Here is a 20262-nt window from a genome sequence, read left to right as displayed (position 1 = left end):
TGAATGTCCTGAATCAATATACTACCAAAACAATTTACGATAAGTTTAAAATTATAAATGATTTAAGCAACACTCAAGAGAAAATCAGCAGAAATTTAAGACAAGAATACAAAAATGATCTTCCACAATGCCCAATGTTTTCTTTGAATAGTAGGCTATTAAGTACATTTCTTAGGGTACATTAATTTGAGTATTAATGTGGTACTTGTGTTGAAGTATTGTACTTTTTCCTATTAGTAATGAGATTATGTACTCCTACCACCACTGCTGTATAGTAAATAACCAGTGAATTCAGACACAGGTACTGAGTACTTGCTGGACAGCAGCATTTTACATAAACCACAGATGTTTGTTAGCTTAATGGACAAATGTCCACTGGGAACACTGCACTGCTAATTACCCTGCCAGCTATAGCACATTAAATAGCTCCAGACTCACCTGCAAAGTTTAGTTGAGTTAGATGCTGGTATGGACCTAATTCTTCATTAGCACTGCTAACATAAAATCAGTCAATGACTTCCTCTGTTTTACTACTGACGCTAATTGTCACACCTTGACCCTGACACGCTAACAGCAAGCACTCTAAGATTTGTCTAAACTACATTTGTTGTCTTTTTAAAAACAAAACTGTTACAAATAAATGTAGAAATTACTTTAGAATCAGTGTAAATTATAAAAAGTGATATCTAATTGTGATTTAAGTGAAGCTTAGCCTGATAAAGGCTATTTTATTTCTGTTTAGCCGCAGGAGCTATCACTAAAGCTAACTACCCTTTCTTTTGTTTTATTTAAATCTCAACACTCTTGCATAAAAAAAAAAAGAGCTAGTACATCAGATCAATAGTTCCAAGAAATAAACGTAGAAGATTTAATTATGTGATGAAAGGTTGGATAATTATACTGTCACAGTACTATGTCAGTAGAAGAAAAATAACTTTGTGTCATGAATTATCCTAAACAGCAGTATTCTTTTGGCTGCAATGTGAAATTTATTGTGTGAAAAATAAGTTGAAATGATGGACAAGTACATGTTGTTTCTGAGGCAACAGTTGGACTAAAATATTCACTGAACTCAACTGAAATGTGAATTAAAATTAAACTGTAATGACTTGTTGGAAGAAAAACAGCACTGAACACAAGGTACTGTGCAAAGAAAAACAAATGAAACTGGTGTCTGAAAATGAAGCGACGAGCAGTAAACTGATCACCCATCGTGTATGGTCAGTGACGGGTAACATCAGGCTGTGCAGATCACTCCTCCATGGACGGATCTCTTCACGTGACATTTGATCCCCAGCTGTGACACCTTTGCTGTTACTCGTCCTTTTGTGGGGAAAAAAATACAGGACAGAACAAACATTGGTGTTGACTGGCTGACTGGCTGATGGTCAAAGTCATGCTCATTGTCTTTTTTAATTTCCCCCATGCTGAGAACATTTGTCTTATGAAAGGCAAGTTGTTTAAAGGGGGGGGGGGCGTTTAGCTTGAGCTGCTCGGTGCTCTTGACATGTAGGTTGTGAGTCATGATTGGCTCTAGAATAAAAGATGTGGCTGTGTGTCTGCCTGTTCTCTAAGAGACTATAACATCTGAGCTGTCAGGCTCGCCTCTCTACACAATGATGGGAAAGAATTTATTTCAATAGCACTTACAAAGGACTGTCAGCATACAGGAAAATACAGATTAATGCAAATAAAGGATCATGCTTGAAAAATGGAAGGTCACAGATGAGATCTGCATCATGCACATGACTGCTGTGTGCATTGCTGCGTTGCTATGGTACAAACAAGTGGCTTTTGTTGTGTGTACAGTGTGCATGTCACAGTCATGTCCCTCATTAGCTAAGTGCCATTGCTCCTGGGCTAAAATAAACTTGCCTTTTGCTTTATTTACTTATTTAGTTCATTTTCTCTCAACTTTTGTATTTACATCCAGACAAATTATAAGCAGGTCATCAGTCTCACACCTCACACATTCATGTCTTAAAAATACATTAAATTAAAAAAAAAGATGACTCACGTGTCTTAAAAATACATTAAATAAAAAAAATAACCCATGGGCTAATCATACAAGGGCATGTCGGAGCAGAGTGACAAGTATTTATGCAGTAATTATCTTGCATTGTGAATGTAATAGAACTGCAGTAGGTGCAAAAATGGGTTCAAATGCCTTTTTAATACAATATTTGTACAGAACAGCACAGGTTAATGTGTGAAGAGAGGGCCGTACAGATGTATTATATCTTTATATGGGGAATATCTGAATACAAACAACACAGATTGTTGCCTCATTTACATTTCAATGCCTCAGACCTGCACACAGCATGTGATTATATACAGAGCAGAACAGCACTTACAGTTTCACACGTCTTAATTGGTAACTATTCACATTCCCGCGCATCAGACAGGAATGTAGAGGAAAAGCTCACAGAGCAGCACACAGCATTGTTCATGTTTGATTGCATTTAAATACTCACATTTCTATCAGGGCTTTCAGGCTATAGAAAGAGTAACAGCGCTGACAATTATGTATATCTGAGTGCATATTTGTGCAGTCTATTTTTGTGTGAATGACTACTGCAGTTAACGATTCACATTTTTCACTCCAAGGTCGATGCAGAGTTCTTTAGTGAGAAGCAAAGCGCTTCCTCGTCCACCTGCATTCTGTGAGTAACTGTCAGCATGTCGGCCATCTGCCGCCTCGTTTTTCTCTACGCTCTGCATTGTGCTGTTTCTCTGATTGTAATGTTTGCAGACGGCCTACTTGTGTGTATTAGCGTAGCTTTTTTTCTGAATGTCAGACCTTTTTTGCACATTTCTCCATGTGTGAAGTCTGCTACGAGTCTGCGTGCAGGTGCGAAACCTGGCATGCTCTGAGGTTATCTACTGCCTCGTTATGTGTGCGACTTTGGTTGGTGTTCTCTGTATGTTGTATGTGTATGTACATACAACATACAGAGAACTGTCAATGACGCTGTATGTACATATTGCTCATGTATTTGTGTGTGGACACTTCAAGCTTGATGTGTTTTTGTGTAAGTTTGTATGCTTATGTATATGTGTGTTGATAATCCACGGCCATTCAATAGCACCACATGGATCCATCCCATATCCGGGTCGCCATGGTTACCAAGGGCACTTATCACAGAGGGTCCCAGCAGATCAAACAGGTGTGCATCCTGACGATGTCTCTGCTCGACAACTGTTGCTAGGAACCTTTGTTGCACACAATGCACAGGTGCTCGTCGACACCGGTGAAAACCAGCAGGAGGACAAAATATTGTCTTGAAGTCCCAGTCTGAACTGGTGTGTGTGTGTGTGTGCGTGTGTTCTTGTACTTGCTGGCCTTGTGAGAAACAGTTTGAGATTTCATTTTTCCAAATGAGGACGTCTTTTGTTAAAAAGAGGTCATTTGGTGTGTCATCTCTCCATCAGGTTGCTACTTCAGTACTCAATGCTGAGTTCAAGGCTCAGTTTGGAATAAGGGTTAATGTTTAAAGCAACTAAAAAATCACGGAACAAAAAATTCTTTTCTAGAAATGAAAGGGGTTTCCACAAGTTTAAATGAATTCTCAAACTCTATTACAGCAGAATTATAGTACAAATGAAGCTTCAAAAACCGTTCCCATAATCCAACTAAATAGTCGTTAAGGCCTTACTGCCTTACCCTTGTCTGTTACAGATAACAATCATCACAGAAATCTGCACCAATTCCTAGTCTCAGGTTTAACTCAAGACAACCCCACTGACCCTCTAGGATTATTTGGGAAAAACATCCTAAATTATTTCTCAATTTATAATTTCTTGCTCTACAATGCACCCGACTAGAAGATCACAGATAAAACATTAAAAAAAAATTCCCCAAATGTGAAATAATCAAAACTTTAACAGAAAAATGTTGCACTCATAAATAAATAGTAAGAATTTGCTTATATTTTAGGGCCTTTACAGTAAAATTAGCAATCTGTGTTTAAGGGTTATGAACTGCATTGGGTTAACACTAAACAACTTGATTACTTCTAATTAAGACCCTGCTGATTCGGCCTATTACAGATCCAGAATTTGGGAATGAAATCCAACCTGGCTCAGTAAGTCAGCTATTGCAGCAGTGAGCACAGAAAAGCACAGACTCACACACAAAACAATTGCTCATCACCATCTCTGGCCTGTACCTGCTAAAATGAAAGTAAATATAGTTTTGTGGTGAATAAATTTCCCATTGGCATTAAACACGGAACATTTCCTAGTGCGGCTTTAGGATTGGATTCAGGGTTAGGGAGCAAATGTTGTCAGTAAAAAGACATGGAAAGGAAACAAAAGGAGAGGAAGCAGTGTAACAAAATTAAACAAAAGCAAAGGGAGGAATTGAAGGCCAGAGAAAAGTGCTAGAGGCCACAAAATAAAAGGTTGTGTCAGTGTCAGTGAGTCAGTGAGCGTTCTTTGACTTGGAGACTGCTAAGCGCACCACTCCTCCATCTACTTCCCTCCCTTTGCTCGCCTCGTTCTCCCTCTGTGACTGTGGCGACATCGCTGCCACCCTCTCCCTTTCACCTCACAACCTGCTGTTTTCCTCAACTCCTTCCTTGTCCACCTCTCTCCCTCGGCAGCTACACTGAAGCTCCTGCTTTCATTTATTCATCCTCCTGTACATCTCTCCATCCTTCAGTGCCCGCTTTAGGTGTGTGTCCTCATGAGGCCTCCCACTGTCAATAAAGCATGTACCTGACTCATTCTATCAGACTTGTGGCTTTTGCTGCCCCAGCTTCACTTCTTCTGCACCATATCCTATCTAATAAACCATAAAGGACAAACATAAGCTCCCTTCAAAATTTGCTCTTACCTCTTAAATCTCTACTCCACCTGGCATTATTATATACTGTACATCTCCCATCATTCACTGTAGATTCACTGTTAAACTATAGCTCCCGTGCATATGCCAGTTTGGATCTGTTTTACTTAGTTTGCTTTGCACATCACTTCCTCTGATATTATTTATGAAATAATTAATATTGACAGGAAGCACTTCGTCTTGTTCAGTCAGCTGTTCAGTCTACAACAATCCTCATAAATCCATACTGACGAGTGGGCTGCAGTCTGAGCTGCCCTCCACCTGTTTGTGAGTTTATTTCGATTACCACACGCAGACAGGATCTGAATTGCAGTGTGCCCCGGTGTACACCTGCAGTTGATCTGATTTTGTTCTATCAGATTCTGAATTTATTAAGTTGCAGTTTGGCACCAAGTAAAAAGGGGCCTTAAACAAGATTAAAAGATTCCTGTTTTCTGCGATGCCTTTTTCCATATATCACTCATTTCGGTTTTAATCCCAATATTGCACCTTTCCTTCCTCCCACTCTCACTCCTCCATTTCTCTTCTCTACCTCACACCTCTCTTACACCACTTCCCTCACCTCTCCTCCCTCAACGAGGCCCCCTCCCCCCTCCTACACCTCCTGCTTTTTCTCCTCTCCCTGGATCTCCTCTGTTCTTTCCACTCATGCTCCTTTCCTTAACCCAATAACCTCGGCTCTTGAGAGCTCCCTTTGCAGCACCACCTCTCCTACCCTGCTGTTTTTCGAGCAACAGCCCCCCTCCCTCCCACTCTCCACCGCCCCCATGTCTCTGGCTGCCTCTTCCCCTACGGTGAGCCCTCATCTCGTCAGGCGGCCGTGTACAGGATGCTGTCTCGGTGAGAGGTCAGTGGTTTGGCTGTTTTCTCTGTTCTCCCCCTCAGCGATTCTCCAGCCATGACCGCAGATCACAGAGTCTTTCATTCACTTTTGAATAGGCTGCTAAAGGGTTAAATATATATTTATATGTCCACAATTTTTTACAGATACATTTTAACTCTCAGATCAATTTAGACAGCCGAACTCAGTGCTCTGAGTTGTATTTTGTTTGTGTGTTTGATTTCTTCAGAGCTCAGGGAATTATTAATTATCCTGGCATGGACTGATTTTTGCAGGGTTTTTTCTTTTAAACTTTATAGAAACAAAAGCTACATGGTGATAGCATAACAGTGGCACTGTTAGTGCTATTATTTCTCCAAATGAAGAACTTATTTCCACAGAGCATAGTCCCATTATTAAAAGGATCTTCTCACTTTACTTATTCCCTTTAGATTTCTGAGGAGAATAAACAAAATGTATGTGTTATTTCAAATTGGTTTTCCTAAATTAGTCCTGATAAATTTATATTATCAAAGCAAGCAACAATTTCATTTGTAAAAGTGCCTTTTTTTTCAAAAAAAAAAAAGAGTAAATCACCAGACTAGTGAAGGCAAAGCAGTTTATTTTTATTTATTCAACACATTCAAACGCAGAAAAAATTCAAAGGACTGCATTGATAGTACACTACAAATACAGATACAGTCAGTCTAATGATTTCTAGGTGCAGTGGAGTGACTGATTAAATATGGGTGGGAACAGCAGTTTTTGTTATAAATGGATTTTAGAATGGATGTCCTGCATACAGGCCCTGGAGCCATAGAGGTTGGGGGCCCTGGGCCAGCGCCTTTGTATAAATTGGCTGTAAATGTTTCTTGTTGAAAGTCACAGTGTTCGGGTAAAAGGTACAAAATGATCAAACGTTGACACAAAATGCTCCAGAAGACACTAAATTGCCAAAAAATACCAAAATAATAAACACAAAATTGTCCCAGAGAGCCATAAGAAAAAAAAAAGCGACATCCTGAGTTGTTTTGTGTCTCTTTCACTCAGGGGTCCTGTGTAGGAGGGGTGTCTAAGCCCAGGGGCCCGTTTTCTCACAATCTCTCCATGGTCTGTGTATAGCATTGTGGCTTAAAGCAGCTTCAACCTAGTCGGCTTCAAGTCAGCTGACTGCCTTCTAAAGATCTCAGAGGTAATGCTGGGTGTATTTACCTCACGAGGGATAAGATCCAATTTCATAGAGTGATTTATAAAGGATTTTTACTGTATTCGTAAAACTTGTACAGTAATACATCCAAAAAAATTGCTGAATTAATTTATAATGTAACACTAGGAAAGTGAATCGACAAAAATATAGTTACCACACTGTAGCTTAGCAGAGTAACAGTAGGAGCAGCAGAGTGCAGTGACAATCATGTAGTTGTGGATGAATAACAGGTTTAACTAACATGTAGGCTTTATTTGTTCTGCAGATACTACATCTTCCATGCCAGTATTAAAGTAGAGCAACAGGTGTTCACATACTGTAGGTGTTATTCTGTAACAGAAGTTCTTTCTGTTATTCCAAAAATACAGCTTATTAATGATGCTATGTGGCTTACAAAGAGATTTAACGTAAGGCAGAATTGATGAGGCTGCTTTCTTTTTGAGTTCATTCTATAGGACTAATTAATTTGTGAATCAATTTGAACACCGCTGCTAGTTGTGAAAAGATGTTATCATTCATTATTTTCAAACCAGCTGAGAATAACCCTTGGCAAGAAATGACTTAATTGTTGAACCTATTAATTTAACATCCATTTGTTTAAATGTACTTTTGCAAAATTAATTGTAATATGAATTATCTTCAGAATTACAAATCATAATGTATGCTGGTGGCCAGAGGACAGAGAAATCTGTTCTGTCACATAACGAATAATGAAAATGTGTCATCTTGGATGAGGAAGGCAGACGCATACTGCTCTTCAGAGAATTCCATTTTCTAATTCTCTGACAGACGCAGAGGGGGAGCAGAACACATGTACCTCCCCCTCACATACACCAATTACCGCAATGAGCAAATGAAAGGCTGTGTCCCATCAGGGCCGCCGTAGGGGGTAAAGAGAGAACGGAATGTAGCAAGAGAAGGGGGAGTTATACATAATTGCACCCCCCCTATATACACACACATACATTACCAGCAATCATCACCTGCTGTCACCGTTGTTGATAATTCCAGAGTTGTCTGTTCAGCTTTACAGCAGATTGGCTCTGGCCTTTCTTGTTCATTCTCCTTTTTTTATTATTATTATTATATTTTTATTTTTCTGTTTTTCTTTCTCGCCTTCGATTTCTTGTCTCCATTTCTCCATCCTGCCATTTTGCCCACTCCACAGATTTCCCCTCCTCCTCCTTCTCATCAACTGTCACCATGCTCAGTGACATTTTCACTGACTTACTTTTGACAATAATAGCAGTCAAAATATGTAGAAAGAGTCTGTCGGGTCAATTAGGATTATTTGCAGCTTTACAACATCCAAATGAAATGCAGTGATGGACTGGTTATTAAAAACTAAATTAATCAACTATTAGTGTGGCTGTTGTATTTTAGTCATAATTTTTGCCACGTGGAAGTATTTATATAATTCTGTAAAACTTCAAGAAGCATTTTTGCTCTTCGTTTTATTAAATACAACAGTGAAGGCAGCAATTATAAAAACTACAGTGATGAGCGCCATCATTAAAACTACTCATAGGTGAATAACATTGATTGTCTCATTGCAATGGCACCTGTCAAAGGGTGGGTTACATTAGGCAGCAAGGGAAAAGTCATTTCTTGAAGTTGATGCATTAAAAGCAGGATAAAAGAGAAAACGTGAGGATCTGAGAGATGGTGACAGGGGAAAACTGTGATTGCATGGTGACAGGGTCAGAGCTTCTCCAAAACAGCAGCTTTTTTGCGGTGTTGCCAGTCTGCAATGGTCAGAGATACCAAATGTTGTGAAAGGAAGGACATGGGTCGTGGGTGTCCAAGCCTCATGTGGAGCCCACATGGTCTGATCTCGCAAATTGCTGATAAGTTTAAGGTTGGCTCTGATCAGCATGTGTCAGAACACAGCTTGTGTGCTAATTCTGAATCTTCTTGTGTCTAATTTTCAGCAACTGAGTGTGTATCGGTGATATACCTGAACTTAACTCTTAAATGTAAATCAGAGAGCTGTGAAGCCACCTGACTGCATGTTCTCACCGCGCTCAGCTGCAGTGCCGCGTCTCTGCGGGCTAATTGAAGTCAACCACAGGGCGCTGCTAATGATAAGCCTACAGCGACTTATGATGGTCTGTCATCTTTCTGTCTGCAGCCCTGCGTGGTATTTAGACAGATCCTGAAGGTTGAGAGAAAATGAGAAAAAGGCAAAGAGAGAGAGAGAGAGGTGGGGTAGGAGGAGTGGAGAGGGCCATGGAGTAGAGGAGGTGGTGGTGGTGTGGGTGTGAGACAAATGACCCAGGCGATGAAATGACCACCACACTGTGCAGGAAGTAGCCACATCCAGCTCTGTTCACTTCCACTCATTGGCCATTATCCCTCCCCAGAGCTCACCCACGGTTCCAAATACACTAACACAGAATCGATATGAACAGGTGGAGCAGGAGGTGGGAGGACAGGAACTGTGGATGAGGTGAGAGGAGGGGGAGGAGGCGGAGGAGGTGGAAGAAGGGTAGGGTTAAGGGAAGGGGCGATAAGAAGAGAGGAAAAAGGGGGTTGGAAAAAGGAGGAAAAATAAGAACCAAAAGAAAATAATAACAAAGGGAAGAGGAAAGGAAATTAGGTGAAGAAAGGAAAGAGTAGGAAAAAAGGGAGGACATGAAGCAGAGAGAAAATGAAGAGTAAAGGGAACAGAAGGACATATATGAGAGGAAAAGGAAATGAAAAGGAGACAGTACAGAAAAAAAGATAAGAAAAACCATTGTAGAGGTATAAGAAACAGAGAGAAGAATGGGGGAGAATGACGAAGTAGGTGGTGAATAGAAATGAAGGACATTGGGAAAGGACAGGAGAGAATTGGGAAAAGGTAAAAGGAAGGACAAGGAGAAGAGCTGAGGAAAGCAAGGAAGAAAAAAGAAATGTTAGGAAAGAGACAAAATGGGGGAATGTAAAGGGCAGACGAGGGGGAGAGAGGAAGGATAAAAGAAGTTAGAGGAGAGCAGAGCAGAGGAGACTCTTCTCATGAAGTCCTTAGATTGTCTGGTTAAAGTCTTATTTTTCTATTATAGATTTTTAAACATACATCATCACTTAAGACAGGAAAAAATAGAAGAAAGATGTTTTGCGATGTTTCTTTCCTGTATGGTCTAGATTGTGTTGTTTTGCTGCTACAGCACATGGCCCCTTGTGTTTTTGCAGTCGGTCAACCGAAGCTCATTTCTCCCACTGCTGCCCTTGTGGCATTTGGGTTTATGAGCCCCAGGCAGAAGCGGTCAACCACCAGTTAGGTATAACATAAAAACGAGCATCAAGGCTCTGCCAGTCAGACATAATGACCTCCATCAACACAAGACTCCATTCTGAGCTCCGTGAGAGCAGAGCCTGCACAGGAAAATGGCAGATGATTGATCACTGGAGGCTTTTGTTTCTATTGTTCAATCAATTTGTACAATGAAGTTTCAATCTTTGTATCATAGCTCAGAATATCGGTTAATAAGTTAGCGTCTATACTATATGTACTGTTTCTACCACATACTTCAAAATGAAAAAATGAAATGAAAATGAAATGTTTTAGCCTAAAAAAGATGATCATTTACTTCACATTCCTTTTTTAATTTTACCTAGATAATACCATGGATTGAAAACCAGGACTATCATTGATTGCACATAGGAATATTGTTACTAACTGAATGTGCATTGTTATTATGTTATTATTTGGTTCACGGTAAAGTTTTCATCTGGCACATAAGGGGATTTAAACTGTAAAAAAAATGGTCAAAAAGTGTATAAAAAAAGTCATACTAAAATAATTAAAATTATAAAAGTGCAAAAATGTGCATCCCCTTTGATAAATCAATTTCAAACTTTAATACTGATTCAATAGTATGTTGACGAAATAAATCTCTGTGACATTTCAAATTAAGGGGATACTAACTTTTGCACCCAACAGTACATATAATGCACACACCTTAAGAGCATAATGTCCTTGTCTACCTCTGTGCAGCTCTGCTCTGTGTCATCTGTGCACAGCATGACTTTATTTAAAAACCTAAAGTGAAGCATATGGAGGTTTATCCATATGCAGTGGCTGCGTGAATTAAAATAAAATCTGGCACTAGAGACTCTCTCTCTCTCTCCTCGCACGAATCTATTTGAATTCATGAACAAATCGCTAATGATTTGATTAGCTTACTATATGTGAAGGGAAATTATTCTCATCTGATATGATGGAATATGATTTTTAAAAAAAGAGCCCCCCACACGCTTCCCTCTCTTCTGTATAAGAATTACATTTCACTAACTGGCCTTGACAACCTAATTGAACATTAGTCTAATATAGAACATTACCAGAAGAGAAATGAAAGCCTTGAACACTCTGTCAGGTTCATTGTGAACACTACTGTCTTCTCTCAGTTATTTCTCTCTTTGGCTCTGAGTGAAAGGACCTTCATCCCAAAGTGAAGAGCATAATTTAGCCTGCTCTAATGACATCGAACTATTCAGCAGGCTGCCCATAATTGTTGGACCAGGGCTGAGAGAATAATAGTCCGAAACTCTCACCCTCCATGCTTTTCTTCTGCACGAGCCTGAGTACATGCAGTGACCTAAGTCCCCCCAAAAAGACAGAGAGATGGAGATAACTAGAGCCAGTAAGTTATGTGAACTATGGGGAGCCTATTATTTCTTAATATGCTTTTTTAATGTGAAAATTAGAAGCAGACTGGACGTGGAGCTAATTCCTAATGTGTCATTCTCGCTGTGTGGGTGTGTGTGGGTGTGTGTGTGTGTGTGGGTGTGTGTGTGTGTGTGTGTGTGTGTGTGTGTGTGTGTGCATGTGTATGTGTGTGTGTTTGTGTGTGTGTGTGTGTGGGGGGGGGGGGGGTCCTGAGTTTAACCAGGCAGCATGTCCTTGTGTGGCAATCTTCAATGTTCCTCGGCTAATACCTGTAACTCAGTGGCTCATACTGGACGTTAATGAGTACTGAGAAGGGCACACCTCGGCAGGCAGAGAGCGAGGGAGGGAGAGAGAGAGAGAGAGGGAGAGAGAGAGGGGAAAAGGAAGGAGGGCAGTGCTGGTCTAATGAACTCATAGCTCGCTGTATGCTGTCACTCTCCTGCTCAGAGCCTTGACCTGGTACAATACAGCCACATTGTTGTTTCGGCATTGTGTGCCCTAACCGCGGCAGCCAGAAATCCATAGAGAATCAATGGCTCCTGTAACTTAAACTTGGCAGCGGCACGGGGCCAGCAAAGGCAGCTGTCACTCTCAGCATTGTTGGCTCTGACAGCAGCCCTCTGATGAGGGCATTGTAAAGAGAGAACTCTGCAGAAAACTACAGACACGACATGGTGCAATGTGGAGGCTGTACAAGTTCACCACCACATGATTACAATTTATATCTAAAGCTGCAGCAAATAAAAGAACAGTTAAGTTAGGGACTGTACAGAAAACACATTTTCAGTGATTTCAAAGTTTCCTTGTGACCAAAGAGAAGGTGATTTAAGGTTTCTTCTTCTTGTTTCTTTTATATTTTATATATCTTATTATTCATTTTCCGTGTAAATCCATCTTTATTTTTTAGCCTTCATCTGATAAAGTTAATTACATAAGGGGGACTTATAATAGCTTGATCTCGGTCGGTAAATGGCCATTTACATGGCGCTTTTACGCAAAGCGCTTTACAGTGTTGCTTCTCATTGGCCCATTCACACAAACACTCACACATCTATGGCGGTGGCTGCGCATTGGGAGCAACTTGGTGTCAGTGTCTTGCCCAAGGACACTTTGACACATAGCCAGGACTGGGGATGAAACCGTGGACAACTGCCTTACCGATGGGCTACAGCTGTCCCTGCCTCAGTTATATGACACTTAACTCACCTTATGCACAAGTTAAAATGTTATCTACTCTATTTGATTATTTATTTTTATAATTTTGGAAATTTGGAGGAGGAAAAAAATTTGACTTTTACCATAACCGTCACTTAGTAATCTAACATTTAATCTATTATATTTATGAAGATATTAAATTTTAAAGTAAACTGTAAAATTAAATGTTTAGTGTACAAGATTTTCACTCTGGGCTTCTGTCAAAACACGGCGGCCTCTTTGTAAGGAAACTCGCTCAGTATGCAGATACAAACAGCTCATTCTAAGCTAAAGTAAATGCAACTATTCTTATTTTTAAACAATTACACACTAATGAAAACTTAATTATGAAGACATTTTTCTGGTTTGTGCCACTGTAGAAAATTACTGAGGAAAGGTGTTAAAAACAAAAAATCAACAACTTCAAAATCAATTTAAAACTGACTGGAAACCAGTGAAGAAAGGCAAGAGTTGGGATCATACGGTCAGATTTTTTAGTACTTTTCAAGAGATGAGCAGCAGCATTTTGAACCATGCAAAGTTAAGAGAGGGACAACTGACACCTGAGTACGATGTGCTGCTATGTACTGTACTGCTAAAAACATGGATTGCTATTTCAAAATCATGAATAGAAAGTACTTGATTTACATTATCTCAGATGGACAAATCACTACCAAATATCACTTTTTGGGATTTTTACAGTTGTCTTCAGATGTGGAGCCAGGGAACCAAGACCCTGTAGCTGAATTGCTAAACAGCACATACTCTGCTTTGTTTTTATTTTTTATTATTGTAGAAGGTTAAGTACCAGCCATATTCACAAGTCACAATAGCTTTGGAGCCATGAAAAAGGAAACTATATTTCTTTTAGATAGAGCCTAATAGAAGCATGTAGAATGAAAACAGAAATGGACCAAAACACCCTTAGGAGACACCACAGTTTTGAATTTTCTGACTATTCCTGTTCAAAACTACAACACCAGTAGTCTTTTCAAGTAGTGACCTGTGGCATTTTCAGGAAGGTAAATGTCAGTTATGCTCTTCTGAAGAGAGAAGCAGCTACTTAATGAAAACCATACATTGTCATATGAAAGAAAACATAACATTCCCACAAATTGTCTGCACTTATTTATGGACCTTAATGCGGCACTGTAATCACAATACAAAACAACTTGCTTGTACCAGTGTACCAATGACAACCTGTGACCCGGTCAAGACATATAACTATTATAATTTCAGCTATAAAAATGGCTCGGTCACTTTTTAAAACAGCTGAGCACAGTTGTTTCTAGCAAACATTATTCAAACGGGCATGGATTAATATGCGAATGGTGCTCTAGTGAGCATTTGCAGCAGGATGGTGTACTATACGTGGGATTGGATAATGATAAATTACAGGGCCTGTGTTTATCATAATGGAAGAACATTTCACCCACCAACAGTGTGCCTCATTGATGTGTTTTAATAGCTTGTGGACAATAGTGGAGCTGTAAGCGGAATGAGATTCTGGGTTCAGGCTTTGGACTTACGGAGGATACTTGCTGGTTTTGGTCTTTTCGTGGCATTTGTTGACTGTAAGAAAAACAGAGAATGACACCAGACTTGGCCAGTGAGAGTCAGATTAAAAAACAAAAAGGGTGCCACTTACCGAAACCCTGTAATGCAAGGAATTGGTAGGCGCACACTCTTCAGCTGACAAATGATCTCTGAAGTGCAGAGAAGAAACAGCAATGCCTCAGCTAGTTAGCACCCAGGATGTGAAAATCAATTAAAGAAGGAACTCAAGGATCTACCACTTTTTTTTTTTGGTCTTGAAAAAAACATTATTGTTCTTGTGGAAAGCTGTAATTTTACAGTAATCACATGCTTTTAAGCTTGTGTAACGCCAGCCTGGGTTATTTTTTTCTCTCCCATACAAACCTCTCACAATCCTCTACAGTGTATTTTGATATGCAGGCCAGCCAGGCGCAGGCTGAGACGCAGCTTGTTGCAGTTGCTCTCCTATACTCTTAATCTATTCTTCCTTTTTCGCATTTTTAGTGTAGTATTTTAGTATAGTAAAGTATCCAGTTTGCTGTGTAAAGCTTACCCTCTCTGATCATGCGGTTGGAGGGAGTTTATATTTTTGTTTTTATCAACTTTTTCTGCTTTAAGCTATGACCAACATGCAACAGCTGTAAGGAGCTGGAGCCGGGTCTTTTGTTTACAGTGGGGAACAGCTGATCGGGCTGCAGCAGGCCGTGGATTTAAGCTTCATTCAGACTTTAAACACCCAGGAGGAAATAAGAAGGAAAACAGCGAGAGGTAGCACAGCTGGTAAAAAGCGGAGGGGTGGAAAACAGGGGAGCGAGGGTGAGAAAATTCAAGTCCTATCTCTGATTATGGGCAACGTGAAATCTCTGGAGAACAAGGTGAACGAATTAACTGCACTGGTAAAGATGGAAAATATCTTTAAAGAGTGTAGTCTTATGTGTTTCACAGAGACATGGCTGCAGGACAGTATGCCCAACACATGCATCAGTATTGACAGGTTCAGCATAGTGCGGGAGAGACGAAAGAGGTTCTGGTCGTCTACATATACAACAGATGGTGTCATACTGGTCATGTTACTGTAAAAGAAAAAGTGTCGGCGTTGGGCCTCCGTCGATACTAGTCGCCCAGGGAATTCTCACACGCCTTATTGACCGCAAGCTATATTCCTCCCTCCGCTTCCGCAGAAGTCATACGCTCGTCACAGCTGTACTCCAGACCCCCACAACCTCATCCAACTCCTACCTGTGTACAAGCCCCTGGTTCTAAGGCAGCCACTTAGGGGAACTGGTTCTGTTCTGGGGAGGAGCTGGACCCTCTCCATGTTGTGGCTCAATCCTGGACAATCCCTCCCACCTACTCCACTGGGTGCTGGCTGCACAGAGGAGCACTTTCAGACTGATCTCAGTAAAGTGCTCCACAGAGCCCCACAGGAGATCCTTTCTCCCACTGGCCATTAAACTGTAAAACTTATGCCCAAATGGACAAATAGTATTGTTTTTATTTCATATATTATTTTTATTTCATTAATTTTTACTCCTCTAGCTTGTTTTGTTTTATTTAACTTATTGACGTCGAAGAGTCTCTGAGAAAGACACTGAACCCCCAATAGCCCATCCCTATCCCCAGTCAATGCCATGTCGGTTCAAAGCCCAGTAGAAACTGGGGAAGGTTGCATCAGCTGTGCCAAATCAACATGCGGGCAAATGATCCGCTGTGGTGATCCTGAACTCACAGGATCATCCGAAAGGAACAAATAAATAAATAAATAAAAATCAATTGATCAGTAGTTTGTATTTCTTTTTCGTCTTTGTTTGCTTTTCCTTTCTTTGTAATTTAACCCGAACAGCAGCTGTAACAAGGCAACCCAATTTCCCTATGGGATCAATAAAGTTGTTGAATCTTGAATCTTTATCCTTTTCATTGATTTTATACATCAATCATCCATGTCATGGGTAAAATACGTAGTTGTTACCTAATTCCTTGAAAAAGTTTTCCCTACAGCTGTAGTAATATGTGAATTTTAAATTTTACATTTAACTGCTCAGCAGCCTCGGGTCCTGCTCCTTAATGGGCTTTGGACTGAGATTTGATTGGGTCCCATAGTGCTGCAACCCCAATGAGGACCTGAAAGCCTCCTCAGAGCAGAACACGCAGAGAGCAGGGATATATGAATAGAAAGGTATTGAAGCAGGTATTGAGGTCCTAAAGAGATGTGTGCTTGTATATGTGTGTGTGTGTGTGTGTGTGTTCCTTTTCAGGTCTTAAGAGCTCTTATCCTTGAGCAGTAAAACATGGAGCGCAGCAACCCCCCACCCACACCCCGCGACCCTGCCAGTCATTTCATCTACTTCCAAATGTCACAGTGTCACCTTTGTTGAGATCAGCAAGCAGGGCACCCGTGTGTGTGTGTGTGTGTGTGTCTATATGTGTAGGCTACTGTACACACGAGTGACCTCCCAGTCAAGGTAAAAGTAACACTGCGAATAGAGAAGTATATTGCAGTGCTGTTCCCTGCTGTACTTGAGCTTCGGTACTTGTCTGTCACGTTAAACCATCAGCACGGGAAAGAGGGAAAGATGGCTGCCATTAAAAATCACACATCTCGATGGTCTGAGCTGTAATTAAAGAGCAGGCTTTAAGCAGCTTGAAGCAGACAAAATAAATGTTGGAGAAACAAACATCGTAGAAAGCTGATGTCTTCATAACATTTTAAAGAAATGTGTTTTTTTTTTTTCTCCTCCAGGATAATAATGAGGTGGGAAATCCATGTCGGTCAGTGTGTGGCGTGGGGCCGTTTACCCGCCATTAGGGATTAATAGAAATAAAAGAGTGGCGGAGAGGTTAGCAAGGCTGAAGCCAGCGATATTAACAGGAAATAGGACGGAGCAGAGATGTTGTAGGCGGGCTACAGCGAAACAAGCCATTATCATTCATTTACAGGATATTTGTCATTCACAACACAACCTGCACCCACAAATAATGTTGTGATGTTTGGCTTGAATAACAGACAACGACTGAACATGAAAACAGTTATCTCACCACTTTATTCTCACTCATTTGCACTCACCTTCTTTTCTAATTTTTATTTCTTTCACTTTCTGTTTAAATCATTTATTTTTTCCTGTGTTTCCTTCTCTTCTATCATTTTTCTTTATGTTTCCTTTTCATCCATTCTATCTAGTCTCCTTTCATTTTCCCTAAACTTATGTCCATTGCTTTTCTTCTTTCCTTTTTTTTTTCCTTCATACTTTTTGCCCTGCTCTTTGGCCTTTATTTCCTTTTCCTGCATTTTTTAAATGTCATTTATTTTTATTGTTTTCCTTTCCGTTTTCTTTTCTTTTCTCACCTCCTCTTTTCTGTCCATCTATTTACTTGCCCATTATTCATTTCCTTTCTATCTATCTTTCATTTTTATTCTTCTTTATTTCCTTTTCCCTCATACATTTCCTTTTTTATTTCAGTCCCCCTTTTGGTCAAATTTTTGTCTCCTCCTCTTTTCTGTCCATCTATTTACTTGCCCATTATTCATTTCATTCTTCTTTATTTCCTTTTCCTTCACACTTTGCCCTTTTCTTGTTTTATTCTAATTCCTCTTTTGATCTCTTTCCACTTCACTGTCTTTTCTTTTCTGTCCTGCCTTACCCGTTTCCTTTCCCTCATTTTTCCCCTCGCATTCCTTTTTCCTTTTCTCTTTCCTCAGCCCCCTTCCTCCTTATCCTGCACAGATCCAACATTATTGGCAGAGCTTTAGTGAACTAATACCAGAAGATGAATCTTTTGTCCTTTTACTCTTCTGTTATTAAAGGAGCAGCTTTGTCAATTCTGCTCAGCTTTATGTGTGTGTGTATGTTTGTGTGTGTATGTGCGTGTGTGGAATCTCTCTCCAGCCCAGCTAACAGCAGAGCCGGATGCACACTGAACAAGTGAGGCAGCGTGTGCATTTGTGTGTTTGCATGTGCACTGTGGTTATCGGTGCATTATTACCAGCTCTCAATGACTCGCTCCTGAATTAATTCATCAAGGTTGCTTCATCTCTCCTACTGCATGTTGTTCCCTCGCTCTCGTGTTTGCATCAACACGAGCAAATCCAAAGTGCCTTAATGTCCCTCCATGTTTACATCCCGTGTGATGGATGAATTAAGTAATTGTCCATTTAATGCAATGAAATAAAGTGTAAAAACAGCCAGGATGGTTATTATAGAGTGTTGAGTGAGTCGCATCATTAAAGTGAATTTATACTGTCTGATTAGCTTTACAGCATTGTATATATTAACAACTTCCTCTTTTTAGCTTTATGATCCTTGAAGTTTAATGAGGATATGTTATTTCATCTTGAGTACTTAATTTAGCACCAGTATTACTAATCTACCTTTTCCACAGGCAGTTGGAACTGTGCATCAGATCAGCTGGGGACCTGGTTCTCACACTACAGAGCACATAAAGATTTTTCTTTTAAACAAGGCATTTCCTCAATAATTAGTGTCACATCTCATTTGATTTATAGGGCTTCTGTTGTCAAAAAAGCAGGCTCTGACATATGTGACTTGTGTGTTTGCCATATCTCAGCCATCAAATTGACTTGTTGTATATTTCAGAATGAAAGTGACACAGCTCTTTACCCTCCACAACAGTGTGACACATTGTGGAAGACTAGTGATTTTGTTGTTGTAAACTCACTTTCTTGACAACAAGTCACAGTCTACCTCAGTGAGTTACGCCTCAGCTTCCTTCCTCTCCTCCACTTTCCCTTTTGTATTGTTTTATTTTTTTCTCTTTCACTTTCAGCGTCCATGATGTGGCAGTGGCTTACAATTACAATCAGCTCCCCTGGATTTGTGCTCCTCTCCTGGAACATAAATATGGTCACAAAGAAAATACAAACTGAACCTTAATACCTAAATAATATGTGTATTTATTTATATGTGTGAGAAAATGAAATACGAAATGAAATAAGAAAGTTATAATCTTTAAGATTTCAGTTCTGGTTGATTTGGCCACACTAGTGGATACTGGTTATAAAGCAGATAATGAATTAGTAATTTCCATCCAACTTCTGTTATAAATTTTTCAACGAAAGTGGACCTTATTCAGCCAGAAAAACAACACAAGAAGACAAGCTAAATCTGAAATTTGAATCTAAAGGGTGAAAGTGGAGTCATTGTCACTGACAAAGTAAATTACTATATGGCAACACATAAATACTAATAAAAATACTATATTACTGTATATTATACTGTATATACTACTGTAAATACTAGCATAAATACTGTTAAAGATTGGACTTAATAATGTAAAAAAAATTAAGGAATGTGCCTGGAAAAGAATGCGTGTAATATTTCTTTTGTTAGCTCATGATATCACTGCAAGTTTTCATTCTTGCTTATGAATCATATTGCTATATGTTACTGATTAAAGAGAATATACATGTCAAACTGCACTGTCCTAGTAAGGCTTTATGAATGAACACATAGTGTCTTGTGGCGGATACAGCAGAACTGCGAGGTAACCCTGACACACATCTTTCAAACCCACTGGAAAGGATGGAATATTACAATTTTGCTTCCTTTGCTTTTGTCTCTTACACATGACTTGTAATGTATACATTTTCAACTGTACCTGAAATAAAACCAGAGCCTGTAGCCCGTTCGTGTGAGCTGATTAATGTTCTCCGCTCTGCATATTCCGCCCCATTGTACAGCTCAGCCAGACTCCAACTGTGACAATCAATTCAATCAGCAGCGCTTATGAACCCATTACAATCTAGCTGAGAGCAGGCGGGGGCTGCATCCTTCAACTGGCCTCAGAGTAATTACTATTTAGTCAAGCCAAAAAGGATAGAAGGATTGGATGGATGGATGGATGGGTGGGTAGAGTAATAAAACATGTCCCTAATGACTCGCATGTGACTATGAATATGCATTACAGCGATTGGGCAATGAGAGTGGGTGTTACGATATTTACACCCCACGTCCTTGTCCCCCTCCCTACACACACTCACCTCTGAGAATGCT

The sequence above is a fragment of the Channa argus genome, chromosome 4, assembly GCF_033026475.1.
Source record: "Channa argus isolate prfri chromosome 4, Channa argus male v1.0, whole genome shotgun sequence".
Taxonomy (NCBI): Eukaryota; Metazoa; Chordata; class Actinopteri; order Anabantiformes; family Channidae; genus Channa; species Channa argus.
The sequence above is the reverse complement of the archived record's forward strand: the minus strand, read 5'-3'. Positions refer to the sequence as shown.